The 20,752-nt window shown below is 42.9% G+C and overlaps 1 protein-coding gene across 3 annotated transcripts in view; it reads right to left on the reverse strand.

Moving 5' to 3' along the window:
* The window catches only part of bru3 (bruno 3), a 281,494-nt gene that overhangs the window by 166,443 nt on the left and 94,299 nt on the right, over positions 1 to 20,752 (reverse strand). The window lies entirely within an intron of this gene.

Raw genomic sequence — 20,752 nt, forward strand, 5'->3', positions numbered from 1 at the left:
CATACTTTTGGGCGGTGAGAATTTCGAACCTTTTGTTTATGGCCCTGTCACGAGGTTTAATCTAATGTCAAATGCTGTGCATAATTTTCCATTGTTTCGGCTGTAATTGGCTTTTGTTGCTGCATAGTTCCAGCACGTGTATCTTCCCGGCCACGAAGAGTTGCCAAGATGTTGGCATTTCTTGGCTAATTGCATTAGTTTCGGTGCGCCCTGCATACTTTTCGTCCTGCCAATTAGTTGCAGTCCGCCCTGCGCACACACTTCCGACTCAATTAGTCGGCATCAATGATTTATTGCACACTTTTAGGCAGCCTAAGAAGAGCAAAGTTCTTCCTTTTCCGACGGACCCTTTTGGCTGCCTTAAAAGCCTAGGCCCTTCAACTGCAGTCTAAGCGGATTTCCAACGCATTTAAAGTTTATTAATAAGCAGTCTTGGCTTTGCTCGCTCAATGATGGCCCAGCTGTTATCACATATTTTTTTCTTTCCCAAACACAATAGGTGAAGCCCAGAGGAGATTATCTAGAATTTGGGCTGTTTTGAGTTCCCAGAATTACTTTCCTCAAATCGATGTTCTATAACCACATGGCGATAGCATGAATGGCCACCACACAGTTGTTAATTACCCTGATGGCAGCAGAAAAACCATTCAAAATGTCGAGCCCAAGTAAGCTGGCCTTTCATTAGCCTACCATCTAATTTCCGATAAATTCGGGTCTTAATTAGATTATTATTATTACTGCAAGTGCAGGCACCAAAGGAACAAACAACAGACCGGCTGGCCAGAGCGACCAGAAGCTAAACCAGTGGCAGTCGTACCAGTGAGTTGATCTTGTGGTCTGGGCCACAGAATAGGAGCGGCAACCACAGCAAAATATGTCTGGACCAAACACCACCACACCTCCTCGTGCCTCAAAAATCTCCTCAGACCACAGCATGTCCTGGAAACACTGCACCCAGGCAAAGCCTAACCGAACCAAAACTGAGCTGAAGCGAACTGTCTGCATAAGTTGAAGATAAACGTAAACCGCATGCACGGCACAATAAACAGACATCAGTGTGCATTTCCCTGACTATTTGTCAAAAACATTGCAATAACAACAGGGACAACAGGCCCACGCTTCGCCCTCCAGGATCAGGATCGGAATCAGGGCGACTGGGCAACTGGGCAGCGGCAGTTGCAGTTGCCGTGGCAGTGGAAGTGGCAGGGGCGGGGGCTCAACCAAAAACCGAACGCACAGATAAGCCCTTGAATGCAGTCCAAAAGGGTGCAGGATGTGGGGTGAAGTGAAGGTGTTTGCACTGGCAATGCCAGCGATAATAAACCAGCAGCAGCAACAACATCACACGATAGCAACAAGCAAAGCAACAACAACCTGCGCGAAATGAGAAATGCAGCATAATATTAACCACAAACTGAGATTGCAAGTGCAGAGATGGTCGGAAAGGGGGTTGCATGCAAACAGGCGTTCAATCTGCAGTTGCACTGAGAGAAAATGCAGAGAAAGGCTTACGATGCGATGATAAGACATGAGTTTAAATTTACGTTTTATTTATTTAGTATAATTTTATTGATTGGCGTAGAATATAGTGATATTATATTTTCTAAAGATCACAGAAAAAACAAGAAACAATCAAAATATCAACTGAGAATATTTACTATAAATTGTATATATTTTTAACGGTGCGTAGAATATCCTTTTGTTTTACTCACCACTTAAAGCGGCATATATGAAGATAGGAGGAACTTCACTATTTGAATGAAAATAACTTTTTTAGTGCTGTCAGTTTCGGTGGAGAGAGAAAAAAGAAGTTCATATCTTTACAAATGCACAACTTCGAAATTAGGCGTTTACGAGAAATCTAATTTCCTTGGCTCTGGAAAGTGCCTTCGTCATTTGACAACAAAAGCAGGCATCAAAAGATGGATTGGCCAATTTGGTTTTCGCAGTGTTTACCCTGTAGCTGGCATGGCCTTCACACCGGCCACGGGGCAACTTTCGGATGCGGGTTTTTCTAACGTAGCCCACTCCCAAGCTCCTCCTGACCAGAAAGGAGGAAATGAGCTCCTGCTGCTGATGCATTTCCCATGGACCGAATGCAACCTTCGCCTGGTAATAACAAACCAAACACTGCATAAATTCAGGCATCGAGTCTGGCTAGCCTCTCCGCCCCCAGAAACGGTGAGCTCTTCGTTTTCGCTTTGGTATTTGGTCAAGACTGTCTGTTTGTATTTGGATTTGGCTTGTTTCGCCAACTGCCAACAGGGCCCAAGCCCAAAACCCAACCCACCCAACCCAAACCAGATCCCGATCCCGAGCCCAACAGCCAAATAGCAGCCGAACTGCAGCGCCTATTGTTCGGCAATGGCTTTTGTTTTGTTAATTTGCTCGGTCCAACAACACAGCCAGCCGCCTGGGCAACTTTCATGGAATGCGCTTTGCTTAGGATTGACTTGGATTATTCGACTGGCAGACGTGGATGTGGGATGTTGGATTTGGGGCGTGGGAACTGGGTAGTGGTAAATGGAAAGTGGGGGCACCGGCAGATAACTAAGCTACTATCGAAAAATGGACACTCTCGATAGCAGGAAGGGTCCGAATCTGAGGGCTTAAATGGCTGCACCATGCACAGTATCTAAAGTCCCCAGAAAGTTATTCACCGAAGAGTGTAGTGGTAACTGCTCCCCAATCACCCAATTGCAGGACTCTAATCCCAGTTGTTGCGCCTTAGACCCATTTGAGGCTGCAGGGCGTAGTTAAACCAATTTTAATTACATGCATGCTGCACGCTGGAGTTCTGGACCTTATCAGCACCACAAAAATTAATGCCAAGCTAATTGAATATGAAAAGAGCAGACTACCGACTACCCCATACCGAAGACTAAGTCCCTGGGACGACAATACGACAAAGTGCCTGGGGGGATCTGGGCCAGAATATAAGCATTCCGGGCTGTCACTAATGGAAAAAGCATCAATGGCTTATGGATTCCAGTTTTTCGAATGGCAATGGCAAAAAATTTATGGATTTCATTCTCTATTCCTCGCATTTTCCTCCATCTTCCTCGGGGGAAGGAGGCCACCTGTCGTTTGGCGTATTTGCAGATATTCGCAGCACCCGGCAGAATAAACAAATGGCTAAGATTACACGGCAACTGCTAGTATGGCCTGGCATGGCCTGGCCTATGATTTCAAGGCGATGGCAGAGTGCGTTTTAAACTGACGCCCATGACGCAAACAATAACCTTATAAACCAACTCCCCCTGCCCCTTTCGACAACTACCATTCCCTGTGGGCGTGGGTGTGGGTGGTGTGGACGGGAGTGGGCGTGGTGCTGTATACACAAATAAACATTCAAGTGGAATTATTGCAACGAAATTCAAAGGATTACGACAAAAGCACGTTCACAGGATTCAGCAGCAACTACGGACTCCAGTGCAAGGCACGGCCCACGGATCGGCAACGGACTCTCCGGGTCGCCAATGACAACAATGCGGGCCTCGTGGAGCGGCAGGAGGAGCAGCTGGAGCAGCAGTAGCATGATGAAGCGTTGCCGTGAGGTGGAGCGGGTCAGGGGTCATGGTGTGCAGAGCCGGAGGGCGAGTGTGGTTCGGCAAGTTCAATGAAGGAAAATTATGAAGCCTTATTTATTGTTTATGCGTGCGCATAGCTCATGGAGAGCATTTCAAACCGGGAGCAAGTGGAAGTGGAAGGACTTGTAATTTTTGTCCGGCAATATACTGGAAAGGCAAAAATGGATTAATACGCTAGATGATTGGCTTTAAGGTCATCACTTCTATAAATTCTTATCGAAAAATATTTGAGGGTTTAATGCAATTTAGTGATACATGTAAGGTCCCTTATATCTCTAAAATCCCTTGATAATAATAAAAATGTTTTTTCTTTCCGCATAGTTTAAGGGTATTCCGAGAATCACTATCAAGGACATCCGACTTCTTTCTGCGACCAGCAAGGACCTGGAGAAGGAGCAGCAGGAGTCAGATGAAACGGAACGGAATGGAGTGAAATGAAACGCGGCTTGGCAAGCGGTTCACGGAGCATGTGAAAAATTTGCACAAATAAATATGAATTGCACTTTAATGCATATTAAGCGAATGCGAAGGATGCCGGCGAATGGCGAAGCACGGGATGAAAAATTCTGGGAGCCGGGGAGGTGGGCTTTCCAGAGGAGTTTATTATTAAATAAAGTGCCCACTGTGCGCCATGTTTGTTTGTATTCAATATTTATTGTTGTGTATAATTGAGTGAAAAGTTATATGTTTGTGTGATTACACACAGGGGGCAGCGGAGGGATCATTGTGAGTGGTTATATTGGGGGGGTTAATACCGCGAAATTCAATATTACGGCATCGCAAATAAAAATGATATTGAATTGTTGGGAATTTTTATTAAGTAAGCATATCAAGTAAGGGAAGCTTGCCACAAACCGCAAGCCACCTACCCGCCCATCGTCATCATCGACCATTACTCTGATCCCACTGTAAATATTCGTAATTGGGGCTCGAGATGGAGCGGACGAGAAATGAAGAAGAACTCACCCGGGAATTGCAAAAGTGTTTAAGGAAATCATTTCGCCGAATGCCGAATGAATTGCCAGACTTACCTGGAAGGAAAAAAGCAAACGATAAAACAATTAGCCATATGCAAGTTAAATCAGTGAATATAAAACGCCGGTGGAGTGCTGAAATTACATCGATCGGGAGGAACGCAAAGAAAACTTCCCGCACTCGGCAGAAATAAATTATGAAAGACGTTTGCAACGGGCACTTTTAAGGATTTTAATGTAACTTTATAATTACACTCCGAAGGAGGCTAAAGTCGTATTCAAAGGCGGATTGTAAATTTAATCTTTTACAAAGGAAAGTACTTGGGGATGTGGGGAATAGTTTAAGGAGCTTCTATATACGAGAGACATAAATAGTCCTTAGGCTGAAACTATACTAAGAGTTGAATTGAAATACTATGGAATCTCTGATTGTAAACATTTGTTGCAAATAAATCACCGATCGTCTGCAACATTTCGCTTACACAGACTCATTTTTATAGATTACTTTACACGGAATGTGCCCAGTCTATCGACGCAGAATGCATTAAAGGTTTATTGCCCATATCTCTGCCACGCCCATCGGTCAGCTTTGTTACATAAAACGCATTAGCATTGGCCTTAAAATATTTATGCCAAAATCCGGCGAACATTTTCGGCAAGTCGCTTTTACAAAGTTCGACGCCATTAAATTGAGCCTCCGAATGCTTCCACCCACTGACGCCCACAGTGTCTTCCAATAGTTTATGAGCGCAGCTTATGAAAATCCTTTTGTTACACAATTTTACAGTTATTTTAAGGGGGGGGGGGGGGCGGAAAGGGCGTCGAGGGAAGGCTAATTTTGTCGTCTCGGACGTGCCAAAGCAACCGGAGAAAGAAAAGGAGAAAGGCTAAGGAAAGTTGACGCGGTGGGGCCCAGACAATGTTGGCTGTCCTGTCTTGGCAATTAAAAACAGTTGACATTCTGCAAACTGAAGCGGGACGAAGGCAGCAGCAGCTGCCTATAAACTAAGCAACGTGAGTTTGCCTAAAATTATGCTAAGCCGTGCTAAGAAAAGCGCAAAAGCACTGCGAGAAATTAATATCAAGTTGTAATTATTTTCCATTTTTTTTTTTTCAAAAGTTTTTCTTAGCAACCAAACTATCAAACTATCATTAGATGATTGGAAAAGAAAATTTTTTATTTTATCATTAGATGATTGGAAAAGAAAATTTTTTATTTTATATTATATATTATATTTTTATATTTTATATAGTTGCAAATAATCTTTAGGAAATAAAGCTAAAGGCTAGATGGTTTCTTCTCCATTAATTGGACCTTCGATTAGGATTTCGATGTGGGTCTGGCATTTCTTGCCGTGCAGCAGCAGCAGAGACCATTTCTTGCCCCTGACAGAGACAAAGTATTCAACGATGGCGGCGAGGCGAATGCATCTTCGTCCTGGCTGACTTCCCATCCGGTTGGTTGCCTGGCCCCAACATAAGTACTTAAGGCAACAAAGTAGACTTTTGCATGCAAGCGCATGCCGCCAGCGGGCACTGACAACTTTGTATACTTTTAAGGAGACGGTGGGTGGTGGGTGGTGAGCGGCGGGCGGTGGTCGGAGGAGTTTGGCGCAAGGCTATTGACAGCTTCAAACTGCACACAGCATAAATAATTTTCAATTTTTTCCAAGCAATTTTGCAGAAAAACTTACAAAGTTGTTCGCGCCACTGTGTTCCTGTCAAAAAGTTGTCCGTTTTTTTTTTCTGCTTTGTGTGGAGTTGTCCTGCTCCCAGGGCTTTAAATGAGTTGCTCTTAAAAGCTAGAGCTAGAAGCAGAACCCATCTCATCACTCCGAGCAGCATATTCAGCCGGTCTCGTTAGGAAGAGCTCAACAAGTTTTACCACTCACGGCGACTGGGAAATGGGAGTGGCAATCCAGGATGGTGGCTGGCAAGCCAGTGTCATGCAAAGATGGCTTAGCCCCTTGCAGCCACTGACTGCCAGGCGGCTTCAATTGCATTTTGATTTCCTCGACTCTCGAGTGGCAACGGCACGCAGGATCTAATGTGTCCTGGGTAATTGACTCGACACAAGATTCTGCATTGTTGTCACGCCCTCCCCCAGTCTGTGTGACTGGGCCTCGAACTGGAGAAGACGAGGCTAGAGCCGGGAACCCAGCCCCGAGGAGTATGCAAATCAAAGTTGTCGTCAATCCAGAGACCACCTCCTTTCGAGGCGACAAAACTAGCGCGCCAACTAGGCAAACACTTCCGCTGGCCGGAAGCATGAAACAACTCGACAGCGGAAGTTGGCAAAGGCTATGCTTTTCCCGCCTTCTGGCCTCATCCCTCCGCTCCAAAGGATTTATTATTAGCGTTGGTCTTTCACAAGCGACTCCCTTATTATAATTATTATTTTATGTGCCGCGTTCGGGCGGAAAACTTGCGTGCGGCACTTGCACGTGAGCTGTTTAGCCAAAAAAGTGTTAAAAAGCCGTTAAATAGGCGAAGGAGAAGAGTCTGTGTTATGTTGTGATACCCTATAGGAAAAAATGATTTTGTATCATCACACTTATTAAATTTCTTCTAATTTCAACATTTTGTATATAACATTTATTTTACAAGCGTACTTTTCTGAAGCATCTGTGATTTTCACAGTCGCCTGTAGCTTTATAGATGCCATTTTCATTTGATTCTGAAATCAGGTTATTGCCAGAAATATTTCTGAATCAAGGACTCGAAACGATTGTCCCATTCAAAGTTCCCTAACATAGAGCACGTAGTGCGCTCATGATGAAATTGTTGCTTGAATAATATGCAGACGACATGCATGAGAGTGGCGGTTGAGGACTTTCGGAGGTGTTTACGAGCCCGGGCAATTAATTTAACTGCAGTCTCAAGTCACGCCAGCTAGAGGCCATAACTAAATTTATGGCCAACAACAGTTTTGTCAATAACTTTTATGCGCCTTCCTCCTGCTCCTGTGCCACCTAATCTAGCCGGCACTTCATTAATCCAAAGCTTGCAGTTAATGCCATGCATGTCAGAGCAGCAGACAAATGTTTTGCCCTCATCCGCCATATCAGCCCTCACGCCCACTCCGGCTGATGCTGGCCCAGATCCTGGAGATCCTGCTGCCTGGCTCCGCAAATTTATGAGCCACAGCAAAATGCAACTGCCAAGGCAGCATATCAAATTATATGGGCGGCCACAAAAAAATGTGTGTGTATGTACAACGGAGGAGGAGCAACTGCCAGTGGCAGGGAACCCGACACGAACCCGAATTGCTGGCTGCATAAATTCTGATGAATCACTGCACCTTTTGGCTGCCAGGTGGTGCAATGTGCAGAAGCAGCATCCGCCCAATAATGTTTCCACGTAATGCGGCATCTAATAATAAATTTAGCTTGTGCAGCGAGCGAACGCGGAACCAAATTTCGCAGAATGCATAATTCAAAATAATTCAAAACACAACGAATGGGGGTAGCTCTGATTTCTCCACGTTCCCCATTTGCGGTCAGGATGGGGCAAGTAGATAGGCGGTAGACCGCAGTCAGACAGGGAAAATTGCAATTCTTCAAGTTTTTTCCTATTGTAATTTGACTAACATTTTGCTTTAAACAAAGAATTAATGAGCAGTACTCTCAACATATTTTATTTAGTTCACTAGAAGTCGACTCCCTTAAGTTGAACTTTTGTTTACCAACTGTACATGGTTTTGGCCGGCTTATTTCGTATAAATATTCTCTAATTGCTTCTTAAAATACCAGAATACCAAAAGCTATTTAATCTTCACATCGTTATATCTTGGCAACCAGAGCAGTGAGTACTAGGCACTTCTTCATCAAAATAACCCAATCAACGCCTCTCCACGAGCCGCTTTTCTACCTAAATCATCCAATTCAAAGTGGTAAAAACCAGAGGATAAGGCCAGAACGTTTTCCGCCCACTTTCCGGGCTGAAGCGCCGATTGGGGCTGGCTAATTAATTCAAATGCGTGAAATTTTGAGGCAATGCCAGGCTAGGCAAACAGCAAGTAAATGGGATTCGCAGAACGCACAGGCAGCTAGTTGCGATGTGAGCAGAGTGGGTCAGGTCAAGTGGGAGGCACACTGGTGGGTTAAGCTGCTTATCAAGTTGAGCATTGAAATTATGGCCGCGAGCTAGACACGAGAGCACAAGAGCAGCGAAGGATACCAGGATGCCAGGGACTACAGAATACAGCCGAGCACAGGACTTTGTTATTGTGAGTGTTTCTGTTGTTGTTCCGACTGGGGCAGCACGGGACTCGCACAAAGGCATCCTTTTAAATTTCCTGTCATTTGCCACACAATACGCCAGAGAGCGGCCACCACGATGACGACGACGATGAGCAGGACTCTGGTTGAGCACGGAAACGGAGGAGGATAGGCGGTGCTCCTTCCAACAGCTGCACTTTGCCGAGGATCCAGCTGCTGCATCTTGGTCGGCTGCTTGGGGAAGAGGGTTGGCCGAATGCTGCTGCCAAGGCGAGTCTATTTGTGTACACTTCAATGATTTGGAGGAAAGTCGTCCGAGAATACCCACAAACTGATTAAGGTTCATTTGAAACACAATGATTTCCTAGACTGTTAACTTACTGTCTGTATACTTTTAATTCCAATATTAAAGTTTGGTTATTTTGAAGTTTTTTTCTAAAAAAGCAATACAACATAAGTTAATCGGAGTTATACTACTTTTTAGGTCTAACAAATAATATTATATTCAAATACAATTTTTTGGATTTTCTTTACGTTATGTTTTTTTCATCAAAAGTAAACATATTTATAGCAGAATCATTTCTACTACCACATTTCTTGCAGTGAGTAGAAGAAAAAATAAACGCGATGCTCTCGACGCGGCGCGTCGCTTTGCTTGTTTGTTAGAATTTAGCCTTTGGGAATTTGCATTTTTCATTACGCACAGACTAGGTTTGGGACTGAAATAGGGATAGGGGACAGGGGGTAGGGCTGGGGAACTGGGGAGCTGGGCGCCGTATTAACGCCTAGACTCGTTCATGGGGTTAAAAGCTAGTTTCCGCCGGAAGTGGCTGCCACAGCGCATTCCGGGGATCTCTCTGTCTCTCCTGCGCTTTCGCTGACTTTTGTTGGTGTGTGTAAATAAATTTCTGTGCGAAATGAAATGAATGTGATTGCCATGCCTCCATCCATACGGCCAACACAGCTGCTGTTTCTGCCTCTCGTGGCTGTCGGAAGCAGTTATTATGGCAGCATATTTGCCGCTTTTGGGGGCATTCGAAATTCCCTGTAAGAGGGTAAAACGACTATTGAATAAGGTCAATGAAATATCATAAACTCATCAATATTATCCAAGGAGTATAGCTAGTTTCAACAACTTAACAAAGAAACCTACTCATTCTTCATCGAAAGAGTATTCCACTGTCGACCTTTTTTCGGGTTAGTATAACCAAAGCCGCTGTTAATACTAATTGACTTGGGATTTTTCAACTCGCCGCCTTTTAAACCAAAGCTGCGCGCCCGCATGCTTTATTATGTGGCATCAGCATGAATTTTGCATTTCACATTTGACTCGACCACTTGGCCACCTTGCAGTCAGGCAGAAATGCAGTTGGATAATGCAATTAACAAAATTACCAGCAGTTATGCCGCTATTGTCGGTCCGCCGAAAGTACTTTAATCTAATTTATGCAGCTCATTGCTTTTATTCACCGACCTCCTGGTATCCTAACGCACTCAGTTCCAGCCAACTAATAACTTGTACCTGGCCTAAAGCGCACATTATTAATCAAAGTCAATGCAGCAGTGCCCCTGCCTCTTTAGCCATCACACAAGTACTCCCCCTACACTCCAGGACTCACCCTGTAACAACGATTTTTGCGCCTAATCAATTTCCCCAAAACGTCACAGGACTCCGGGGCATTCGGGTGCGGGGAAAGGCGGAAAGTACAACCGACGACTGCTCGAGGAAAATTTATTTCATTTGTGTTAGCATTTTGCATTTCATTAGGTTTTCATTAAATAAAATGTTGAATTACACGCATAATTTATTCCTGTACTGACGAACGGAGCAGGACTCCCACTTTTCCCGCCAAGGTATCGTGACTTGTCCTTGAGCCTAGACCAGCCGAAAGGCAAAAGGAATCTATCTATCGTTACGATGTTTTTTTTTTTTGGTTAGGGAATTCCCTCATTCGGAACTTTCCACACACGCACATCGCACAAATCGAAACAAATTACAATAAAAATGCCAAAGATGCGTGCTAAAAGATTAAAGCCTGACACGAAATGAAGCGTGGCCAAATCCCTGGTGGGGGTTGATTATCGGGGGTTGTATGGGCTTGATTTCCATATGGCATGCCAACAGTTTAGTTTCTCCCTTTTGCCCATCCAAATATACTTTTTCCTCTGCTGGGTTTCTGTTACTTTGTCGTCACAAAAGGCAAATATTTGTACAGCTTCCTGGCAAATCAAAGGTTGCCAGAGCCGCCGGTTTGGTTCGTAACTCCTCTGCATTGGCTTCGTCCTGACCCCAAATGATAAATTACTTTAATTAATGCCGCCATATTGTCTCAGCGAAGAAAACGCGGAGGGGAAAGTTTGCTCGGCCTGGCCTGGTGGCTATTATGCAAGTTCATTGGGTTTAATTTGTGCGTGGGCCACAGTTACTCGGTAGCTGATTTATTTAGTTCCATTCTTGGCCTCTTGGCTCCGGCATTTCGTTACCCGTAGTCCTACCTTTTTCTGTCTTTTTCCCTCGTCTGTGTGTTAGCTGGCCAAATGCAACAGGCGCAACGAGGCCAATTTGCTTGACATATTTGGTCGGCGAACCCGAAACTAAAGCCGCCCTAATTAATTGGCTTAGTTTGAACTTTGGGCCGCAAGAAAATTGGAATCTGGGAAAAAAGCTTTAAGTCGCTGTGCGTATTTGTATCCTTTGTTGGACTTGCTGGTCAACTATCAAATGACACTCTCTCTTACCCACAGACATTGAGCATGTCCTGGGAGTGTTGTTGGATGGACAGGACACGTGACCGAAATACATAAAAGGCCTAACGTTGATTGCGGTTTTTTAGGCCATTGATCGGAGGTTGGGCGGACGGTTAATGTGAATACAGGTAGTGGAAGGACCAAATGTGATTTGATTTGCGGAGGAAATAGATCCGTTTTAGGGGTGAAATGAAGTATGCTTCTTCTAGGAAGATATCATTGCCCTAAGTATCGATAAGTTCGATGTTTGCCCTGAACTATTTCTGAACACTTTCGCTGGCGACTCGCATTTAATTCGAAATTATGTTCGGCGAATACAATTTAAAATTCCACTGGTGTCCACACAAGGTCCTTGCTGCATGCCACCCAAGCCACTTTTTTTTTATATAGGGCCAAAGGGAAGAAATCCTGAAATGAGCACTCAAGTGGCAGATGGAGTTGCACAAGAGCAGCAAAGGGAGCAACAACAAGCTTAGTGCTTTCACATATATATATAAAAATAAAATTAATATTAAATTAATTCTGAACATGAAGTGTGTGAGGAAAATTACAAAAGTCGCAGCAGTAGTGGTAGCAGCAGCAGCAGCAGCAGCAAGGAGCCAAAAATATTTTCCGATTCCATAAGCGAACTTCAATTTCAATTCAAGTTACGACGTGCCCAGGACAACAAGCCAGGATGGTGGCCTCAAGAAGCCAATTTCATACAAATGGCTGACCATGAAGGTCCTTGTCCAGGACACGGAAGCGCAGCCAAGGACGGGACAGACATTACGACTTAAGGCGATTTATGAACAATTTTTCGTTGCCATGACAAGAGCTCGTTGCCGATGCACTTGATTATCTTTCGCTCCGCATTTTCCCACTCATTTTTGGTTGAAAATTAGCCAAAGCATAAGGATATAATGGCAGGACAAATAAAAGCAAACAAATGTCAGCTGCAGATTGCAGATTGCAGATACTCAGCAAAAGCCGAAACGTTCGCCTTAACTCCCAGCGATAAAAACCCGGTAATAACTTCCAAAGAACACAGGACCTTGACTTCGCATCCATCTTTGCATAAGAATTTTCATTGGGGTTAAGCCCAAACCGCCCACTTCCCGCCCATTCCGTCAAATCTGAAAGAGACAAACAACAACAGGGCCAAGTATTTGCAGCTGCTCGTGCTCCTGGTTGCCCCTGGCAATCTTTAGCCATGTTCACACAAAGCCCGCCCACTGCATTAAAATCACAAGACAAGTGGATAAGCGTTACCAAAAGAGTTCCCAACACAGTCCTGCCCCGCCGTCCAACTCCTCTCCTCACAATTCTCGCAAACTGCTGGCAGCGTCAACAACAAACGTAAAAACCACAGCGTGGAGAAAGCTTAAGAGTTACCTGATGCTGAATATTCGCCTTCTATATACCAGATGTACATACATACATATATCCTCAGTTTCCAGCTCCCAAACGCCCGGGCTTGGATTGTGCGCCTCCCTTTGGTGGCCTGCTGTAACCATGGCAAATTATCTTCAGGAGATGGCATAAGTTAACAACAGCAGCAACAACAACTCTTTACTTATTTTTGGCGGGGAAAGGGAAAAATGATGACAAATAAAGCTAAAAACCATCCAATACTCGTACATACTGCAGCCGGCTTCTTGGCATTCCAAATTCAGAGAAAAATCTGATCTGATTCACTAACCGAAAGATCCATTTGAATAGGCAAACAATGCATTCGAACATAAACGAAATGTTATGCAAATTTAAAAATTAGGTATTGACGTATGGTTCATTAAGAAATTAAATATTACAACCTTGAACATTTATCAATTTTCCATTTGTATAGAGTCTTAAAAGGTCGTCCAATGTGCGTTCTCCGCGTTCCTTTCCCATCCACACTTTGTATAGTATTTTGCAAAAGTATTTGCATTCTGCAGTTGGCATGACAGAACGCCTTTGTTACATTAAATGCAAACAAATGACAGAAATATTCCCCCGCTTCCTCCTTCAATTTGGCCTGAAGCTTTTACGAAGAATTTCTGGTTTTCAAGCAATTTTACTACTATTCCGACCTTAAGTCTTACACGTTTTAATTAATTTCACCCTGAGCTTGACACAAAAAATCAATATACCAAATTCAATGGTGCCAAATTGACGCAAGTCACAAAATCGAAATTGAGAGAAAAAAAAAGAATTTATGGAAAATAAAAGAATATTGTTTCCCACCGATTTTCCCACACCAATAAGTGCCCAAGCAAAGTGTATTAAAAAGTACAGGAACCGAGGACTCAGCAAAGTGTAGCAAATATATAAGTTATTTATGTGCATATGAACAGAAAGCAAAATAATATATATGATGAGCCAGCAGCGGGGTAAATGGAAGTGGAAATACACGGAACACATAATAAAGCGAAAATCATGTCCCCCAGGGTGGTCCCAGATAGCGAAGCTAAGAAGGAAAAGAATGGCAGGACAGCAGGGAGCAAAAGTGAAAGGAGCCAAAGCTTTTCAATAACACGTTAAAAATCTTTAAAAATTGAAATTTATTATTTAGGAAAGGTGTGGGTCGAAGGAGCAACAGCAGGGGCAGGAAATGCACTCCGAAATGTTCTGCGAGTCTGAAAGTTACTTGGGGGTGGACCCCATCATATTGCGGAAGTGCGTGCCAAAAAATTATTCTATAGATAATAATAAGATATTAACAATGCTTTTGCGTGGTACTTTCATCCCAGCAGAAAGCGGTGCTAAGATGTTGGAAATTTATAATTTATGATGATTGCTCCTAAATTTCCTTTGGGATAATGGCGTTGGGAAAGTGTTTTCAAATGTCGGGCGATAATCAACTGATTGATATATGTTTGCATGAATATCTATCTCTGGAATTTGCATTATAACATTTTCATTGAAAATTGTACATTTTGGGGGTTACTAAGCCTGTAATCTGTATCTTGGCCTTTAGTAGATCACAAAGTCAGCACTTGCGATCCATATTAATTAGAAAATTATAGAGAATGCTTTTAAAACGTACTATATATTATTGCTATACGAACTATATATTATCATTGTACATAAGATACGTTTCTACCGGAGGTTACGTTTGTAAAGTTCTCTTCAATCATTGGTTCCTGAAGAATTTTCCTTAGCCCTGTTTGTATTACAACAATGGGACTAGTTCGTTCCCTGCGCTCGTTGGCATCCTTTTGAGTCGGAATTTTATTGTATTATCATTGTGCATTGTTTTATGTCTCTTTCTAAATGTGTGTGTGTGTGTGTGTGTATTGCTGTCGGTGTATGAGAGCTCGTGTTGGCGTTGTTCCTGGCAAGTTATTTCAAGCAAAAGGTAATAAATTTTAAGCAGCTTAACACTGTTGCTCGCTGGCTTGTAAATGCTCTTCGGCTCTGTTCGTCCAACACAGTGCCTTCCACAAGTCTATGGCCAACCCATGGAGTGGGACCAATTCACTCAGGGTGTACACATTTGAATGGCTGGGGGTGTACAGAGTAGGTTGCACCTGTTTAAGACTCAACTAAAAGTATTTGATGCCATTTAATCCAGTTATTTGCGAGTTTACACAATAAAAACCTTGAGGGGTGGATAAATAGTGGGAGAGGGTTGCTGATGGAATAGGAATGCATGGCCCAAAGTCTAGTTAATTAATTGTCTTTCATAGCAGTCCTTGGAATGATCCCAGAAGGAAGATGACTTGGGGGAATTTTAAGTGCCTGAGAGCCGTTCACTAATCTCATCTCTAATATTTCAAGGAACTTGAAAATTTCATTTTGCCCCAGCCGTAAATAGAGGCAAACACTCGAATATACTTTGCCGTTACAACTGTTTACTCGCTTTTGGCTTTTCAATAATTTACGTTACATACGTGTGGGCGTGGCCTGTCGTCCCAGGTGCCCACAGTTGGATGGCACTTGTGTGTATAAATAAGTAATAAATACGCTTAGTTGCATCAAAAAGTGCCACTAACCGAAAAATAGTTGGCCAACCAAAAAACAAAAAAAAAGAGAGAGGGAAAAGCGAAAAGAATGCACTAGTGGATGGTATCAAATGGGTTCCGATGATGCCAGGATATGAGGATCCGAGGTATACGGGTACGACGCAGCCAAGCGATAGAAGTGTCGCCTCAACTCACCACACACACAAACAGGCGAGAGCAGGGAAAAACTTTTTCAGTTGAGTTTTCATTGGTTACCGGCTTGTGGCTTGAAGGACACAAGAGGATTCCCAGCGAGAGAGTGAGTGAGGATCCTGTGAGTGGTCCTGGGGTGGCCACTGTACCGGGCAGAGGCCTCATATAATTTTAAAGTGCTTCCGTTTGTGGCGTAAGCCGATGGGGTCTGGGGTCCAGTTTGGAGCCAAACGACAAACAGTGGCTAAGCATTCGAATTTGCTAACGAAAATTAAATTTAAAACTAACTGCGCAACAAACAGAAATCATTGTGAGAAAATCTGGGAACTTGTTGACATTGGCGTGGAAGATACCCTATACTTGCTATTGAAATTGGGATGAGTTTATCGATAAAAGTCGAATAGATTGAACAAAAGGTGGCCAAAACCAAAGCAAAATATAGCAAAGCAAAATAATAATACTGATAGTAATAGAAAAATAATCTTTATCTATAATAATTTGGCTTAGCACTTGATCTCTTCCCCATATTTTTATATATATTTTATAGCTTCCAAAAAAACTGACACCTGTCTACACTTTTTTCCAAGTATTTCCCTCTCAGTGCTACTGACCTTCCTACTTCATCATATCCCTTTTGTTGCAACCTTTTTTTGGAGCTCAGCAAGCCAACACCTGCGGTTGTGGAGCTTCGGAAGGGTGTGCACACACGCAAATAGGAGGATTTCTAGACCCGTTGCAAACACATATATGATTTATGACTTCCTGTTTCTGGGGTTAGCATCCGCTGCCGGAGAATGTGCTTAAATTACCATGTCCTGTCACCGGCTCTCGCTAACTTCTGGCCACTCGAAGCCGAATTTAAATGGCTAGCTCGAGTGAAATTTAAAAATCTGTTTCGCTCCTTATCGAATTATCAGGGAACAGATATCGCCACGATGCGTGTCACTCTGTCAGTTGGACTGTCACTCATTCAAAATCGAATAATGTTGATCTAGTATCCCCACACTCGGCGTATCTCTTTCCGCCTGTCTTTGGTGCTCTCCGTCGTCCTTTTCGATGTCAATTTGCTTGTCTCTATCGAAGTCCTGACAATCATTTGCTGCTCGGCCCCATACAGCTGATTTCCATCTAAAGTGTGTGCGAATCCTGTGAATCTGTGCAAAAAATATATATACAAATTTATATACGTGGGCAAAAGAGACAAAGCGACAAGGTGGCAGATGTCAATAAGTGCCACAGTGCAAGAGAGACAGAATGCGTAAAAAAGGAGCGGAAACCCAGTAACAAAGTAACGTTTGACACCCAATTACGGCGTGAAATCAAAAGAAAATTTCTTTGGGGAATTTGGGACTAAAGATCGAAGGGGACCATGGGGGCACTTTTACTTCCAGAGGTGCGCTAAATGGGAACAATCAGGTCTCGGTTGGCAGGCAAGGATCCCGATTGTACGAACCTCTACTTGAATCCTTATTTCGCAAGTCTTGGGAAAAAAGCAAAAATTACATTACGCGAGTTCTATTAAATATATCAAATTAGGTTGGCCTACACTGAGAAATCTGTTGATTGCTAAAAAAAAACTTACTTTCAAGTTCTTTTCAAAATGTTTTGAATAGAAAACTAAATACAAAAATAAAATTTACGTAAATAGTACATCTATAACTTCGGATTTTTGTATACATTCTTATATAATCAGATGTTTTTAAAATGTACGAAATAGAAGTGGCAGCCACAATAAATTTGCATCATTAAGTCAATCTAAGCGAAAATGAAGCTGCGCAGAGTTTCGGATGAATTCGTGTCGGGCAAACGAATTTTTGTGACCTCGGTAAGCGATAATAAAAGCGTTGCATAGCTACGGGCCATGTTGCCTGAGCGACATGTGACATATTAATTACTTGGCTACAGAAAAAGCCCGTGCAGAAGCAATAAGCCAGTTGATGAAAAGCAGAAAAAACAATGGCTGCGAGGACAAACAAAATTAGCTTTTGGCAAATATGTGGTGTTCACTGCGAGCTCTCTTCAAAGGACTGCCAAACTAATTTAAGCCCAAATTAAAGTTCATTTAATTAGCTACAACATGTTTCCCACAAAAGCAAGCCAAGCATGAGATATGGTTAGTGAGGGGAAGTTGGCTGACTGATAGAGAGATTGGGAAGTGGCTATATTAACATACTCATAAATGGTTAGCTGACCAATGCCTTTGCATCAGTATTTCCGCTTTGGTGCAAACGAAAAAGCCACTAACGATGCTAATCACTTCAACTAACTAAAACGCTTCAGCTGACAGAGCATTCAGTGTGCAGCCTCTGACCAGTGAACTGTTTTGCACTGCAAAAAACATTTTATTAAAATGAGATAGACGCGAAATAGGAACTTCTTAAATTGAAAACAGTACACAACTAATTAAATATTAAAAAAAAAAAAAAAATGATTGCCTCTTGGTAAGTATGTTATGTGTTTCATTTGGGAAACGTGCAGGTATCCGAAATCTGAAAAGACAACTTATCTTATGGCGATTGAGTTTATGGATTGAGTTTTGCTCAATCCCCAACTTTTTTTTTGCATCACTTTTAAATCCGTTTTTTTCGGTGCTCAGAACAAGAATAACGGTAACAAACGTTTCCAGGTGGCTGACAGTCGACAACTGTCCACCTATCTATCTGTATCTGTATCTGTATCCGAATATGTGTTTGTTACGTGCATGTGAAGGCCGAAGCCTCCCCACCGCCCCTCAGTTTTGCCTGCTTGGTTGCAATCGTGTGATTTTGATGAATTTGACAGTTTGTGGGCGTTTGCGCTGACAGCTGGCTACATACAGTGTTGCCATGGCAATTGCAGATGGATGGGTGGGTTGGTGGGTGTTTGGGCAGAAGGCCACTGCATCGACAGCTCTGGAAAACCGCAACCGACGACTTCCGTGCACCGGGCTTGTTTGCCCATGGATCGCCATCTATGCAACCATGCAGTCGGGGCCATGGGGCGAATTCGGTTGATGGGAGGGAAATTGTTGCTGCATTTGCATTAATTTTGAATTGATTGCTTACATTTTGGGCCCCTAATATAATTATAATATCCACGCACATGCACACGTAGCGGGACTGCGGTTTTTGGTTGTCATCATTACCCAGCCATTGTTGCTCTGTTGCGATTGCTGTCGTCCTGGATATTGCGGTCAGCACATACAGTTGCATTCACATTTGCCCACCAAGGACATGCGAGCGCAGGGACAGCAACAATGCCAGCGATCCTGGCTCCTGGCCCCAAAGTGAAAGCCACAAAATTCATAAAACAGCCAAATAATGTCAGCGCCTCGCACTGACATTCTGTAGCTGCAGTTGGTTTGATAGGTTCACCGACTGAATCACTGACAAAATTAGGTAAAAACGGTGGTGGGCAATGTATTCAATAAAATGGTTTTGTGTACTCAACCAAAGTTTGTAAACAAGCCCCTAATCAAAAATGTTTCAAATATTCTTTTAAAGTTGGCAAACATTCCTAGCACAACCACATGCGTATGTACATTCAGCAGATGTAGAGATATGGAATATGCACGACTATATATGTACATACATACATATGTATGTATGTATGTATGTATGTATTTACCCCGGGGAGTTAATAATAACGCGTAAGCAAATAATAAATAAACCCCTTGTTGCGCAAAAAAGTGCAATAAAGTTTTTCGGGTCTGGGGGCTGGGGGATATGCAGAGATATAAGTAAATATTGGCCGAACAAGAAATCAATTAAAAAATAAAAATTGCATTTTCATAAGCTGTCAACTTTGCTCCTTCTCTCTGTCGCTATCTGCATGCCATGTGGATACGTGTTTTTGTTGAATATTTTAATTAAATTGTTATTATTTTTCCGGCAGCGTTTTTGTTGCTGCTGCTGCTGCTGCTGTATTTCTGCATCTGTCTGTAGTTGTGGAGTTGTGCGTGCCAGTGCAACTGATTTTGTTGTTATGGCTTGGCAAAGATTTATTTATTTATATTGATGGCCGGTCAGTCGCTCCCATTTCGCACATCAATTTGTTTGCACGGCCAAATGTGGGAGTAATGGGTAATGGCAATGCTCAAGGCAATTGAGGCGTGCGGATGAAATTACATTTTGCCAACCTCGTTTGGCAATCGTTTGGATTCTGATTTATGCCGCCGTTGATTTATAAACAACCTGTGTATTATTATTAACCCGAAAACCCGACGCCATGTAAATGGATGTACTGTCGTTGTTTAAAGCTTAATTAAGTGCTCCCGAGATAAATATTCGATCCAACTCAAAGATTCAATTACCAGATTGAACAATGAATCACGTCAGGTTCGATCGGAAACTCAGCTAAATTCAACAATACCGTTCCCGAAACTTCGATATCCTTAAAATTAAATCACCTGCATAAAAGTCGCCTCCAATTCTGAGTCCGAATCCAATGGATGCATTCTCAGCTTGGTTGGGTGATAAATTTTTATGCACTTTCGAGACGAGACTCCAAATGTTTTCAGCTCCGCTCTGGATGGCTGATGTGGGAAACGGAATTGTTCTGTGCTTTTCCCCCTGTGTTTTTTAAAGTTCTCTAATCCAAATCAATTTGCATCAAGAGCCTCATTTCATTCTATTATTTTGCAGCCAATTTAACCTTCCCACGCTGTCCTGCAGGACGCATCATTTTCGATTACTTGGACTGTAAAAAAGCAGCAATCCTGCGGCACCAGTATACTATTCTATCCTTGTTCTGTTGTGTTTTGTTTGAATCCTTTGTTGTTGCAATAAAAGTTTATAACGCGCTTGTTGACAATCCTAATACGGAGTTGTCGGGAGCTCCTCCTTCAGTTCAGTTTAGTCCAGTCCGCCTGTCAGCAATTGTTTCCTGCAATTTTATTGCGCGTCCCGCGCTTCCGCCCCCTTTGCATTCGTCGAGTGCAGATTTGTTTGGTGTCAAGTTTTCAAAAACTATTTCAAAACTGTAAATGACAAAATGTTAAATGGACTTTCAATGCCAATGCGAAGATGACTACGCTGTGAATCCGTCTCTGTCGCCAGCCAGCCTCTCTGACTGGGAATATCCGTTTACACTTCTACAATAAATCAGCGCCTAGTTGGGAATCC

The sequence above is a fragment of the Drosophila melanogaster genome, chromosome 3L, assembly GCF_000001215.4.
Source record: "Drosophila melanogaster chromosome 3L".
Taxonomy (NCBI): domain Eukaryota; kingdom Metazoa; phylum Arthropoda; class Insecta; order Diptera; family Drosophilidae; genus Drosophila; species Drosophila melanogaster.